General features: G+C 41.2%; 1 protein-coding gene across 6 annotated transcripts in view; it reads right to left on the bottom strand.

Moving 5' to 3' along the window:
• The window catches only part of LOC118837754 (zinc finger protein 883-like), a 39,954-nt gene extending 31,120 nt beyond the window's left edge, over positions 1–8,834 (bottom strand). For 3 of the 6 annotated variants that reach the window (XM_036744832.1, XM_036744834.1, XM_036744835.1), the window contains exons 1-2: positions 8,749–8,834; positions 8,515–8,622 (exon numbers count right to left, since the gene is read on the bottom strand). The gene's annotated coding sequence lies outside the window, so the exon portion shown is untranslated. Of the gene's footprint in view, positions 1–4,605; positions 4,643–8,514; positions 8,623–8,748 lie in introns of those variants that run through there. The other 3 variants (XM_036744838.1, XM_036744836.1, XM_036744833.1) reach the window with 3 other exon arrangements.
• Positions 8,835–13,058: the final 4,224 nt, after the last annotated feature.

Raw genomic sequence — 13,058 nt, 5'->3', positions numbered from 1 at the left:
AGGAGGGCCACAAGCATGGGTTCTTTCATCTGCTTTTAAAAGGAAAGCAACTTTAAGGGGTTAACAATCTCCCTTTAATTAAACATACATATATCATTCACCTAGTTCAGGGGAAAAAGCCAGCATCCTAAACTTCAGAGAAAACACAAGCAGAAATGACATAAACAGAGCAAATAAATACAAAAGAACAGACAGGCTACTATCTGTTTGTAGAAGACATACACATAATTACCAGAGAGAGAAGCACCAACATCTAGGTTTTTAAAGCAGGGGTGGGAGGCGCCCCAACAGCTACTACCCTGAGTCTTATCTGGCCAAATCACAGGAATAGCCTTCCTACTAGTGACCCCCGAGCACAATATTAACCATATAAATACACTTCTTCAGAGTCAGAGGATGTCACAACCTTGTGACTCAAACCCATGTGATGCAGGCTTTCCTGTGACTTAAGAAGGTCATCAAAGACTCCCGATTCAATCAAAGACTCTTGACTGACACAAAATCAAGATTCAAAGGCACCCGATTACCTTAGTGCTGAAAAGCACTCCAAATGGTCCCACTTTACTTGCTCTTACAATCACCTAGCCTGTTTGCCTCTTTTAACCACCCTTTCAGATCACCAAGAGAAACCAAGCTTTCCCCAATTCTTTAAAAGACAAATTTAAGGGACTTGAAAAGGATTAGCCCATCACAGCCATGGGGGCTGGGAGCCCCTCCATGAAGGAGGATCCCCAGGGGTGGAGGGAGTAAGGCTCAGGAAACCAAAATGGCACCTGCACTTTTGCCAGTTCTCTAGTATCCTAGAGAATTGGACATATGCTTCCAATTAGGCACCCCCCCCACACCCAATATGGCTGATGGTGTATCTGAGACAACCTTATAACCCCTTCTGACCTGAACTACACAGCAAGAAAGGGATAGAGGGGAGGTTTACATACCTTCCAATCCTGGCTGGAAAAGGACTTGAGTGGATCAGGCAAGTCCCTTTCCTTCCCCTCCCCTCCCCTCTTCTCCCTTCCGTTCCTCTCTCTTCCTTTCCCCTCCCCTCTCTTCTCTTCTCTCCTCTCCTCTAACCTGAGGAAGGTACATTTTGCTGGCTGAAAGCTGCCTCCTTAATCTGCGGTTTACATGCTAGATTTCTTTCCCAAAGACCAAGCCTTAAACCCAGTTCACTCTGGAGCTCATAGACTGGACAGTAGGTTCCTGCCCTAACACACAGTGAATGTAAATAGTAAATAATCACTGTTTCTCTTTTGGCCAGAAATCCTGAGAGTCTTCCCCTCCCAGTTTGATTTTCTTTTTTTTTTTTGGTTAAAGGAGCCATCCCTTTGTCACTTCTTAAAGAGGCCTATTCACTGAATGGATATTACCTCACTCAGAGGGAGGACCAGAAATGACCTTAGCCTAAAAGGGCCAGGATCTCCCATTGCATCCTTGGCCATCTCCAGCCATCCTGATGAATATCTGGCCACTGGGCCCATATGGCTCTGGAGGAGGAAGTGAGGCTGGTGACCATGTACAGCCCTCACTCATGCAAATCAAAGTCAACTGCAAGATCTCCTTGATGTCATGGTCCTCTTTCAGAAGGAAGCACAAACACAGCAAAAACAACTCTAAGAAAGGGGGAGCCCTTGTCTTTCCAAAGGCCAACCACGTGCAATGACATTTGATCCCACCCCATCCAGTCTTCCCCAAAAGTTTTCACCCTAGATCATCCCCCCACGCCCCAGCCACAGCTCTCAAATTTTTAACCCTAAAATACCTGTCTCCTTGATCTTTAAGGAAACCTTCACTAACCCCTCATGACCCCTTGAGCCATCTTTCTGTCTCATCTTCTCTTCCCAGCCAAATTCACTGAAAAAATCTGTCTGAGAAAAATGCTCATTAATAACCACTTTTTAACATCAAGATCCAGGGTTTATCCTCCTTTTACTTCCTCATCCAGGGACCAGTCCTTGTAGGTCTCTGGAAGACAGTGCTGATGATGAGAAGGCCCTAACTCTCACAGAAAATTGGCCTTAATCAGTATCAGGACCTCACCCAACTCATAGAAATTTCTGACTAAAAAGTAAAGAGAATCTAATCAAGGTCAATTCTGGCCCCCAAAACCATCAGGCTGATGCTTGGGTTGATGCAATGTGAGATGAACTGGGAACAGAGCAACAGCAATATTGCGAACATCAGCTGTGAATGACTTGGCTATTCTCAGCATTATAAGGATCCATGAAAAGTGCTAAGGACCTAGGATAGAAACTGCTCTCCATGCCCAGAGAAGGAACTGAAGGTGTCTGAATAGACTGAAGCAATTTGGGTTTTTTCACTTTATTTTTCTTGAGTTTTTTGTCTTTGTTTCTTTTTTCATGACTATTATGGCTATGTTTTGAATGACTACACACACTCGAGCGCGTGTGCGCGCACACACACACAAACACACCCACACACACCCCCACACCCACACATGTCGGGGTGTGTGTGTGTATACAACCTCTATGGAATTGCTTGCTTTCTCAATGAAGGCGGTGGGGAGGGAGGAAAGGGTTAATTTAGAACTCAAAGTTTCAAAAACAAATGTTAAAAATTGTTTTTGGATGTAACTGGGGAAAATTAAATACTAAATCTTTTTTAAAAAAGTAGTCATTGAGAGAGGAAAGATGATATTTCCTGCTTTAGATATGTTGATTGCCGAGACCCTGAGGTCCTCTCCAGCTCTAATAATTCTTCTACGTTGGGATGGCAAGCAGGGTAGGATTTTTTGACTATGTTTTTTCTTTATCAGCACTAAGGCAAACAAGTGCCTTTCATAAGTCTTGCCTTTCAAATGTAACAGCAAGCAAAGTGGGACTTTCTATTGTCTTTTGTTCTGGAGTGCTTCTCAGACTGGGAAGTAATGAAGTGCCTTTGAGTCCTTTATTTCAAGAGTCTTTGATTGAATCAGGAGTCTTTGATGATGTTTAAGTGACAAGAAAGTCTAAGTCACATGAGTTTGAGTCACATAGTAGTGATGCCCTCTGACCCTGAAAAAGGGTATATGTACTGTGAGGTTAGCATTTAGCTTGGGGCTCTCACTCACTGGAAGAGCATCCTGTCATTTGACCACACACAACTCTGCGTAGCCGTCATGGAGCCCCCAGCTTTGAAAACCCAGACGTTGGTGCTTCTCTCTGGTAACTATGTGTGTAATGTCACATGTTGTGGTTGGGTCATTCAGTGGTGTCCAACTGTTCATGATCCCATGGACATAGTGCATGGGATTTTCTTGGCAGAGATGCTGGAGTGGTTTGCCATTTCATTCTCTAGTGTGGTCCTATTTTCCAGATGAGAAACTGAAGCAAACAGGGTAAAGTGACTTGTCCAGGGTCACAAAGCTAAGTAATGTCTGAGGCCGGATTTGTAGTCAGGTATTCCTGACTCCAGGGCCAGCACTTTATCCACTGCACCCTCTAGCTGCCCCTGACAGCCAAGGATTTTAAGAATAATTGGACAGAGTCATCAGAGAGATGAGAAAAGCAACCCCAGATGGCAATCCTTAGAATTTTGGAGCATTCCTCAGGTAATTCAGACTAGACCACAACTGCCCTCCATGTTTTCTGGTTGCAGGTTCTCAAACTGTCATATGCCCAGTGGGAAGCCTCTCTCATCTCTATCAACAGAGGACCCCAATTAGGACAACTGAGTGGAAGTTCTGTCCCCCACAACCTACAGAACCCCACTCTATTTTCATCCAGCCTCAGGGACACAGGTGAGATGGCTTGTCTTCTCTGGAGATAAAACTTCCCTGTCCAGCACCTTCCCCCACCCCCTAGGAGCTAAAACAGGATCGAACAGAAGCGAGGGCTTGAAGACAGAAGGACTTCTTTCTTGAAGCAACCTGGAAATAGGAACATGGGCATGGATTCATCAGAACTCATTGCTTCAGACCCGTCCAACCTCATTTAAATCAGACACCCTATTGTCAACAATTCCCAGGAATATTTGTCTGATGAAAATGGGGGGAAGAGGGGGGCATTACGAAAGAAACTTCTATGAACTGGTTTCATTTCCTTGCTCTGCAGAAGCTCGCAATTACAACCAAAATAAAGGCCCAGAAAGTCCTGTCCATGTTGGCCACTAAAGCTTCACAAACACCGCACTGCCCCCCCCCCCAACCCCCGTTGCCTTCCCAGTCTGCATCCCACTTCCTCCACACGCCAAAAAAAATGGATACTACCAAACTCCTTTTATGAAACAAATATGGTATTGATATCCAAATCAATAAGAATTAAGAGAAGAACAATTATAGACCAAATTCATTAGTGTATATGGAAGCAAAAATTCTAAATAAAATACTAGCTAGGGGATTACAACAATATAATACAAAGATTCTACATTGTGACCAACTTGGATTTATGCCAGGGATGCAGGGATGAGTTAACCTAAGGGAAGTTATTCATGTGACTTATATCAATAATAAAAAAAAATCATATGAATATATGAACAGCTGAAGAATACATTTTGATAAAAATCAATACTCATTTCTATTAAAAAAAAACTTGAAAGTATAGGGAAAAGTGAATTTTATCTTAAACCCATAAAATGAATTTATCTACAACCATCAGCAAGCATTACTTGTAATGGTGTTAAGCTAGAAGTCTTCCCAGTTAAGATCTAATGTTCAAGGACGGCCACTGTCACCAATATTACTTAATACTGTACTGGAAACCTAGGAATAGCAATGAGAGAAGAAAAAGAAATAGAAGGAATCAGACCAGGGAATGAGGTAATAAAAATATGTCTTTTTATGATTATATGATGATATCCATGGAAAATCTCAAAGACTCAATTAAAAAGTTGGTAGAAACAATAATTTTAGCAAAGTAGCAGAATATAAGGTAAACTCACATAAATCATCAACATTCCTATAGATCACCTGCAAAACCTTGCAACAAGAGATAGTAAGAGATACCCCATTTAAAGTAAGTCTAGACAGTATAAAATTCCTGGGGTTACGCCTGCCAGAACAAACCCAGGAACTACATTAGTATAAATATAAAAAATTTGATACAAATAAAATCAGACTTAAATAATTAGAGGGATATTAAATCTTCATGGGTTGGTATGGCAAATAGAATAATGAAAATGTTTCTTCATTTAATTTATATCTTCAATGCTATCTCAAATGAATTATCAAAACCTTATTTTATTGAGTTAGAAAAAAATAATAAAATTTATTTGGAAGAACAAAACATCAAGAACATGAAAAGAACTAATAAAAGAGTAATGTAAAGAGAAAAAAAAATAGCAGAACCCGATGTTGAAACTGTATTATAAGGCAGTAATAATCAAAAGTATCTTGTGCTGGCTAAGAACCAGAAAGGCAGATCAACGGAACCTAGCAGACATATAATTTACAGCAGCAAATGAAAAAAGGAAACTTCTATTTGACAAGTGCAAAGACTTAAGATTTTGAGATAGGAATTCATTATCTGGTAAAAACTGCAGGGAAAACCAGAAGGAAATACGGCAGAAATTATGCATGGACCAACATTTTACATTATTTATCAAGTTAAGGTAAAAATGGATACATGAGCTAAATCTTAAGAGAGATTACAAGAAAATTTGAAGATTATGGAACATGTTAATTATTAGACTCATGGATAGTAGAACAATTCATGGATAAATGAGATATGGAAGAGAGTAAGGGGTTAAATAGATAATTTTGGTCAGGTTAAATTAAAAACGTTTTGTACAAATTAAAACAATGTAATGAAAATCAGAAGGAAAGCAGAAAATTGATGGGGGGGATAAAGTTCTCATATCTCAAATATACAAAATAGATAAAGATCTTTGCAAAATCTATAAGAATATGAGTCATTCCCCAATTAAGAAATGATCTAAGGATATGGAAGGCAGTTTTCCAATGGAGAAATCGAAACAATTTATAATCAAATAAAAAAAATGCTCTAAATCATTGTTGAGTACAGAAATGCAAATTAAAACAAACTTGAGATATCATTTTACACCTGTGAGGTTGGCTAAAATGACTGAAAAGGAAGGTGACAAATGTTGGAGAGGATGTGGTAAATTGGGACACTAATTCATTGTTGATGGAATTGTGAAATGATACTGGTGCCCAGAAACTCTCTTCCACCTTTCCTTCTCAGCTTTGGAATTTTATGAACCCACAAACTATCATCAACTCAACCATACAGTGTTAAGTTGACATCTATAAAGATGTGTATGCCATTACAGTATTGTCTGGTGACCCAGGCAATGCTGAAGGGATGCAGAAAGTCCTAGGCCCCCACCCCGCCCTGCTGCCCTGCCCCCCCCACCCCCACCCCAGCACAATGAAAATCAAGACCTTTGCCCCACCTGAGCACAAATATCCAGTGCATCCTGGCCTCTCTCCACCTTCCAACAGATGTGGATCAGCAAGGAGGGGTATGATGAATTGTGAGCAGAATGGCCTTTGCTTCCTTTGAGTGACTCAGTTTATCTCACTGAGCCTTGCTGGGTGCTGGGCCCATGTTAGGGCTAACTCCGGGAAGGGCCTAGTTTACACGTCTGGGACAGCAGAGGCTTTTGGACCATGTGTGTTTGGGTATGCCTCTGTTGGGTGTTGACCTGGTCTCCATGGATGTGAACCTCCCAGGGTCCTAGGGTAAGGGGCCAATTCAAGAACCAATTGGCCCTGGTCATTCCAGCGGCGCTTGATGATGTCAAAAACTCTATAAGAAGAGCGAAGACAGCTAGAAGATCCCTTTTCAGTTGGAGCAGCAGCAGGAGCAGTGGCAAGCGTGACTATGGGCCAGCCCTTGGGCTGAACCTAGATGTTGGTAACTGAATTTTATTGGGACTGTCTGTTGATATTTGTAATTTGTTTGTATTTGTTCTTAAGTTCAGGGTGCTGGCTTTTCCCCCTGAACTAAATGAATGTTCTGAACTTCAGGATGCTGGCTTTTTCCCCTGAAGTGAATAAATTTGTATTTGGTCTGTCTGTTGATGCTTGTAATTTGATTGTATTTGTTCAGAAGTTCAGGATACTGGCCTTTTCCCCCTGAACTAAATGAATGTTGTCTGTAGGCTCCCCTGAACTAACTGCTGGATTAAAGTAAGCTGGTCAACCCCCTCACTGTGTGTTCCTTGGTTAAGCAGATAAAAAGAACTTTTGCTTTCCCAGCTTGCCAGCAGCCTCCTGGGTGCTGTCTGTGGGTGGATCTTACGCTCCCACAGAAGTTGCTAGCCAGATTGTTAAAACATGAATCTGGGCCCTTCATTTTCTACTGCGAATGCTTCTGAATGGACTGTGGGTTTTTTTTGTTCTAGTCATGGAGTGTGACATGATGAATGCCACTCTCCCGAAAAAATGATATAGGCATGACTTTTGGAGGGGAGGGCACTTGACTAAACATTTAAAAACTGAAAAGGTGATGGTGATGAGTACTCTCAAGTATGTATGGATGGATGGATGTAAGGAAGTATGTCGGAGGTAAACATCCTCAATGATCTACTGTGGTCTTAAGGACTCAGATGGCACATTTTTACAAGGATCATTCCGAACATTGTATGATGCATTGTTACAGAGAGTTACTTGCCTCTAGGAAGGCTGTCCTGCTCCACAAAAAAAGAGCTATTTAGGATAAATGCAGAGCAAGGAGAGAAGGATGGGGTGGGGGAGGTGCTAGTACATGCCTTACCTGTAAAGCTTGGGGGGAAAAATCTTTCTATCTTCTGCCTTAATACTTTTTTTTTTTTAACTGCCACAGGGTAAATGAAAGGTCCCTTAAATTCCTTCCCTGCCATCATCACAAATGGAAAGGAAGATTTTACAGTCTCTCCAAGAGTATTATGAGGTTGGTGACAGTACTTGGGGGAGAGAAGGAGATGTACTTGTTCACTGATCTAAGACCAGGTCAAATGAAAGCAGGCACTTTAAATGTTTCCTTTTTGGCTTCTCAGTCATTCCTTGAACCACCTGCTAACTTACATCCCTGGTAGTTATAAATAGGAAGCCTGATGTCCTTCCTTTCAAAGGGCTAGTTTAGAGGAAAACATAATCCTGGGGGGATTTAGTTGTCGTTTTAAAACAATCCTGCTATCTTTACCAGTCCATTTCATGAGATTTTAACCTTACTTTTGCCAATTTAGTCCATTTCAAAACAACTTCATCGAAGCAGAGTTATAAAACTTAAAAAGTCGAATTTAAACGAACAGATTCCCCATTACACTTACTGAATTGTGAATTCACCAAATTAAATATACATGTTTAGTTACTAATGGCAATGACTTAAAAATCTCAACTTGCACGAGGGCTGTTAGGCGCTAATATTTCAAATTTCAGGATCCAATATTAGCAATGTACTCGTGCTTTGTGCTTGAAGGAGGCAGGAAAGATCCTGAAACAATCCGCAGATTCTCTTTTGTTCTCTCAAAATACCAGGTTTTTATGCCCATATGTACACGCCACATACTCCTTCTCATTTGGCCGTTTGTAGTCTGAGCACCCTCTACAACACGTGCACGGACTTGGCTCACCTTTACACCTTCCTATAATGCCATGTCCTCTGGAGGGCCCGGACATTTAAGAGGCCTGCGCGGAGCTCTGCACTGCACCACCATCCTACAGCCGGATCTCTTCTGCCGCTGGGAAGGGAAATTACGTCCAGGCTTTCAGGTGCCTTTCCCAGGACCCAGAACTGCGGGAGCAGTGTAGGGAGCGCCTACTTAAACTGACTCCAGCAAAGGGGAAACAGAACGAACCTGACCTACCTGATGGTACCCTTCTTTCAGACCCACGACCTTCGGCTCCGGGAGCCCCTACGCAGGCACCGGTCTCTACCGCTCCTCTATCAGCCCCTGCGGCAACACAGGCGCCTTACCAGGAAGCTAAGGGTATTCTACAGGATGTCCCGCCCCCTTATCCGCCGGTACCTCCCGCCCATTGGTCCCCTAAACCTCCATTTCCAGGGCCTTTACCGCCAGGGGCGCTTCCGGACTCCATTTCCCAGCAGGCCTTGAAATTACCTGCTCCGCCTGCTCCTTGGTCTCCTCGACCTCCGCAGCCGGACTCGGTTTCCCAGAATCCCCTGCTCCCTAGTCCTCCCCTTACAAGAGGTGGAACTCCCTATCTCCCACCACCCCACTCTCCTGATTCGTGGGTTCCCGCCAATCGCTTTTGCCGGAAGTAGCAGATTCCAATCTCTGATCTTGGTCAGGTTAAGGAAAAACTTGGCCGTTTTATTCAGAAAATCCCACCCAGTTTGTAGAGGGTTTTAAAGTGATCGCCCTCCAGTTTGAACTATCCTGGGGAGACAGGAATATCATCCTGTCCTCCTGCTGCACCATTGAGGAAAAGAAGAGGATCTGGGATTTAGCCCAAAAGTTTGGGGATGATCTGGCTGTGTCCTCTCCCATCAGGCACCCCTAGGGAGCTGTCGCTGTCCGCAGTGCTGATCCTGGGTGGATTTATGGAATAAATCAGGAAAAGTCTAATAAGTTCTTTATGTGCTCAGAGGTTTGATAATAGAAATAAAGGAAACTAAAAGTAAAATCGAGATTATAGGGGCAGCTAGGTGGCGCAGGAAGTAGAGCACCAGCCCTGAAGTCAGGAGGGCCTGACTTCAAAGCCGGCTCAGACACTTTACACACTTATTAGCTGTGTGACCTGCCTTCCCCCCTGCAAAAAATAAAATGAAATCGAGATTATAAATATGAGATAAATAAGATGTTTTAAATAGAATCAAAATGAGAAAAAGGGTAAAGGGAATTTGACCTCCATGAAAGAGAATTGCTCTGAAATAAAAGAAAAACTGAAAAAGTAACTCATCCTTCTGCTAGAAATGGAAGAGAATGAAATGGAAGAGTGTCGAATGCCAAGTGCATTGGCTGAATGTGTGTTCTACATGTAGTAGGTTGGATAAACAGATGAGCCCCTCACCCACGTATCAAAGGATTACAGATGTCCCCAATGTCTTGTATGATATCCATCAATCTACCTCTTCGTTCCTGATCACCAATGTTTTTTAGTTCTAGCTGCATACTGAAATAATGTATTTTTCATAGTGTCAGTATCTCTCTTATGCATTAGCTCAATCTCCAATCCCAGCTCATAAAATATTTGTACTAAATCAAGGAACCCTCCATTCCTCACAGAGTTAGTTTCTTTCTCTATGATTAAATAATACAATGAATGAATATATTCCTTGAACAACTGCAAGCAATCATAAAGCAAGGGCCGCAGATGCTTTTGACCATGACACATCATAGCCAGTGTCATCTGAACCCCTCGGTATAAGAACAGAGAACTCTTCACTTGGCTGCAAAGAGACTCATTCCCCTCAGTTAAGGCCAGCTTCCGGGTAGTCTCTCTTTAGAATCCTTTTCATACTTTCATCTAATTAAGACTTTATTTCCAACTCTAAGGAAATCTGCAAGATCATTCCTTTTTCTTTGTTCTTTCCTCAGTATCACTGTAAAATTCTCCCCTCCCCCTGCTCAAGAATACACAGTACTTATGAGCTTTTCAAAATGTCTTCTTTGAATTTTCATTTTATAATTAAGATTTTTTTTTTAATTTTAATTTTACAACCCTCAGTTCCTGAGTTCCAAATTTAATTCCCCTCACTCCCCTTCCCCTCCCCCCACCAAGATGGCAAGGAGTCCTATATATGTTCTACATATACCTGCACATTAAACTTATTTACACAATAGTCAAGTTGTAAAGAAGAATTATGACTAATGGAATGAATCATGGGAAAGAAAGAAAACCAAAAAAGGAGGGAACAAAAACGAGGGAGTAAATAGTTTGCCTCAATCTTCATTCAGACTCCATAGTTCTTTCTCTGGACTTAGATAGCTCTTTCCATCATGAGTCATTTGGAGTTGTCTTTGAACCTTGTTTTGCTGGGAAGATCCAAGTCTATCAAAGTTAGTTATAACCAAAGCAATACATCTGTGGTTGTGTACAATGTTCCCCTGGTTCTGCTCCACTCACTCAGCATCATATCATGTAGGTCTATCCAGATTATTATGAAGTCTATGTCGCCCCGATTTCTTATAGCAAATTGGAATTCCATTACATTCATATACCATAACTTGTTTAGCCATTTCCCAATTGACGGGCTTCACCTTGATTTCCAATTCTTTGCTATCACAAAAGGAATGGCTATATTTTTGTATATACAGGTCCTTTTCCCACTTGTGTGATCTCTTTGGGATACAACCCTAGAAGTGGTATTGTTGGATCAAAGCATATGAACATTTTTGTAGCCCTTTGGGCATAGTTTCAAATTGCTCTCCAGAATGGCTGGATCAGTTCACAACTCCACAAATAATGTAGCAGTGTTCCAATTTTCCCACATCCCCTCCAGAATTTATTGTTTTCCTGTTTTGTCATGTTAGGCAATCTGACAGGAGAGATGTGGTACCTAAGAGGTGTTTTGATTTGCATTTCTCTAATCAATAGTGATTTGGAGCATTTTTTCATATGCCTACAGATATGTTTCATTTCTTCCTCTGCAAACTGCCTGTTCATATCCTTGGACCATTTCTCCATTAGGGAATGTGTTGTACTCCTTATACATTTGGTTCAGTTCCCTGTGTATTTTAGATAGGAGGCCTTTATCAGAGATACTAGTGGTAAATAGTTTCTCCCAATTATCTGTTTCCCTCCTAATCTTTGTTGCATTGACTTGGTTTATACAAAAACTTTCCAATGTAACATAATCAAAATGATTCATTTTGCATTTTGTAATGCTCTCTATGTCTAGATGGGTCATGAATTCTTTCCTTGCCCATAAATCTGACAGGTAAACTATTCCTTGCTTTCCCAAATTGCTTATACTATCAGCCTTTATTTCTAAATCATGAACCTATTTTGACTTATTTTGGTATATGGTGTAACATATTAATCTACACCCAGTTTCTGCCATACCATTTTCCAATTTTCCCAGCAGCTTTTGTGAAATAGTGAATTCTTAGCCCAGAAGCTGGATTCTTTGGGTTTATTAAAGTGGAGATTGCTATAGTTATTGACTACTGAGTCTTGTGTACCTAACCTATTCCACTGAACCACCACTCTGTTTCTTAGGAAACAATTGCCATTGTCACCAATATTATTCCATGTTTTACTGGAAAACCTAGAATAGCAATAAGAGAAGAAAGAGGAATAGAATCAATCAGACAAGGAAATGAGGTAATAAAAAATAGCTCTTTTGCAGATAAAATGTTGATATCCATGGAAAATCCCAAGACTCAACTAAAAAGTTTGTTGAAACAAATTTTTTAGCAAAGTAGCAGGATATAATGTAAACTCACATAAATCATCAGTATTCCTATATATCAGGGCTGTCCAAAAAGTGGCCCATGGGCCACATGTGGCCCACAGTGTGATTTATGCGGCCCCATACCAGCAGAGAAATTTACATCAATGCTTCAGTAAAGGAAGCCAAGCCACCACGGAGTTCTCACTAAAATGGCAAATCAAAACATATTGTCTGTTGTTTCAATAAAAACCTAAGGTTGGATAGCCCTGCTATGTATCACCAAGAAAACCCTGCAAGAAGAGATACTAAGAGGTACTGTATTTGAGACAAGGTATGGGGAACACATGGCCTTGAGACCACATGCGGCCCTAAAGCTGGGTCCTCAAATGTAACCCTTTCACTGAATCCAAACATCACATAACAAATCCCTTTTATAAAAGGATTTGTAATGTAAAACTTGAACTCAATCAAAAGCAGCACCCAAGGTCTCAGCAGGCCAAATGTGGCCTGGATGCCACAGGTTCCCCACCCATGCTCTAGACAGAATACATTCCTCAGGGTACACCTGCCAGAAGAAACCCAGCAACTTCATGAATGGAAATTAAAAACATATATATTCTATACAAATCAGAGCAGATTTAAATAATTGGAGAGATATGATTTGTTCATGGGTAGGCAGGGTCAATACAACAAGAATGACAATGTTATCTAAATTTATTTCCACCTTGAATGCTAACCCAATGAACTTACCAAATCGTATTTTCTTGAATTAGAACAAAAATGATAAGATTTATTTGGAAGAACAAAATGTCAAGA

The sequence above is a fragment of the Trichosurus vulpecula genome, chromosome 2 (assembly GCF_011100635.1).
Source record: "Trichosurus vulpecula isolate mTriVul1 chromosome 2, mTriVul1.pri, whole genome shotgun sequence".
Classification (NCBI taxonomy): domain Eukaryota; kingdom Metazoa; phylum Chordata; class Mammalia; order Diprotodontia; family Phalangeridae; genus Trichosurus; species Trichosurus vulpecula.
This window is presented reverse-complemented; position numbering and strand designations above follow the sequence as displayed.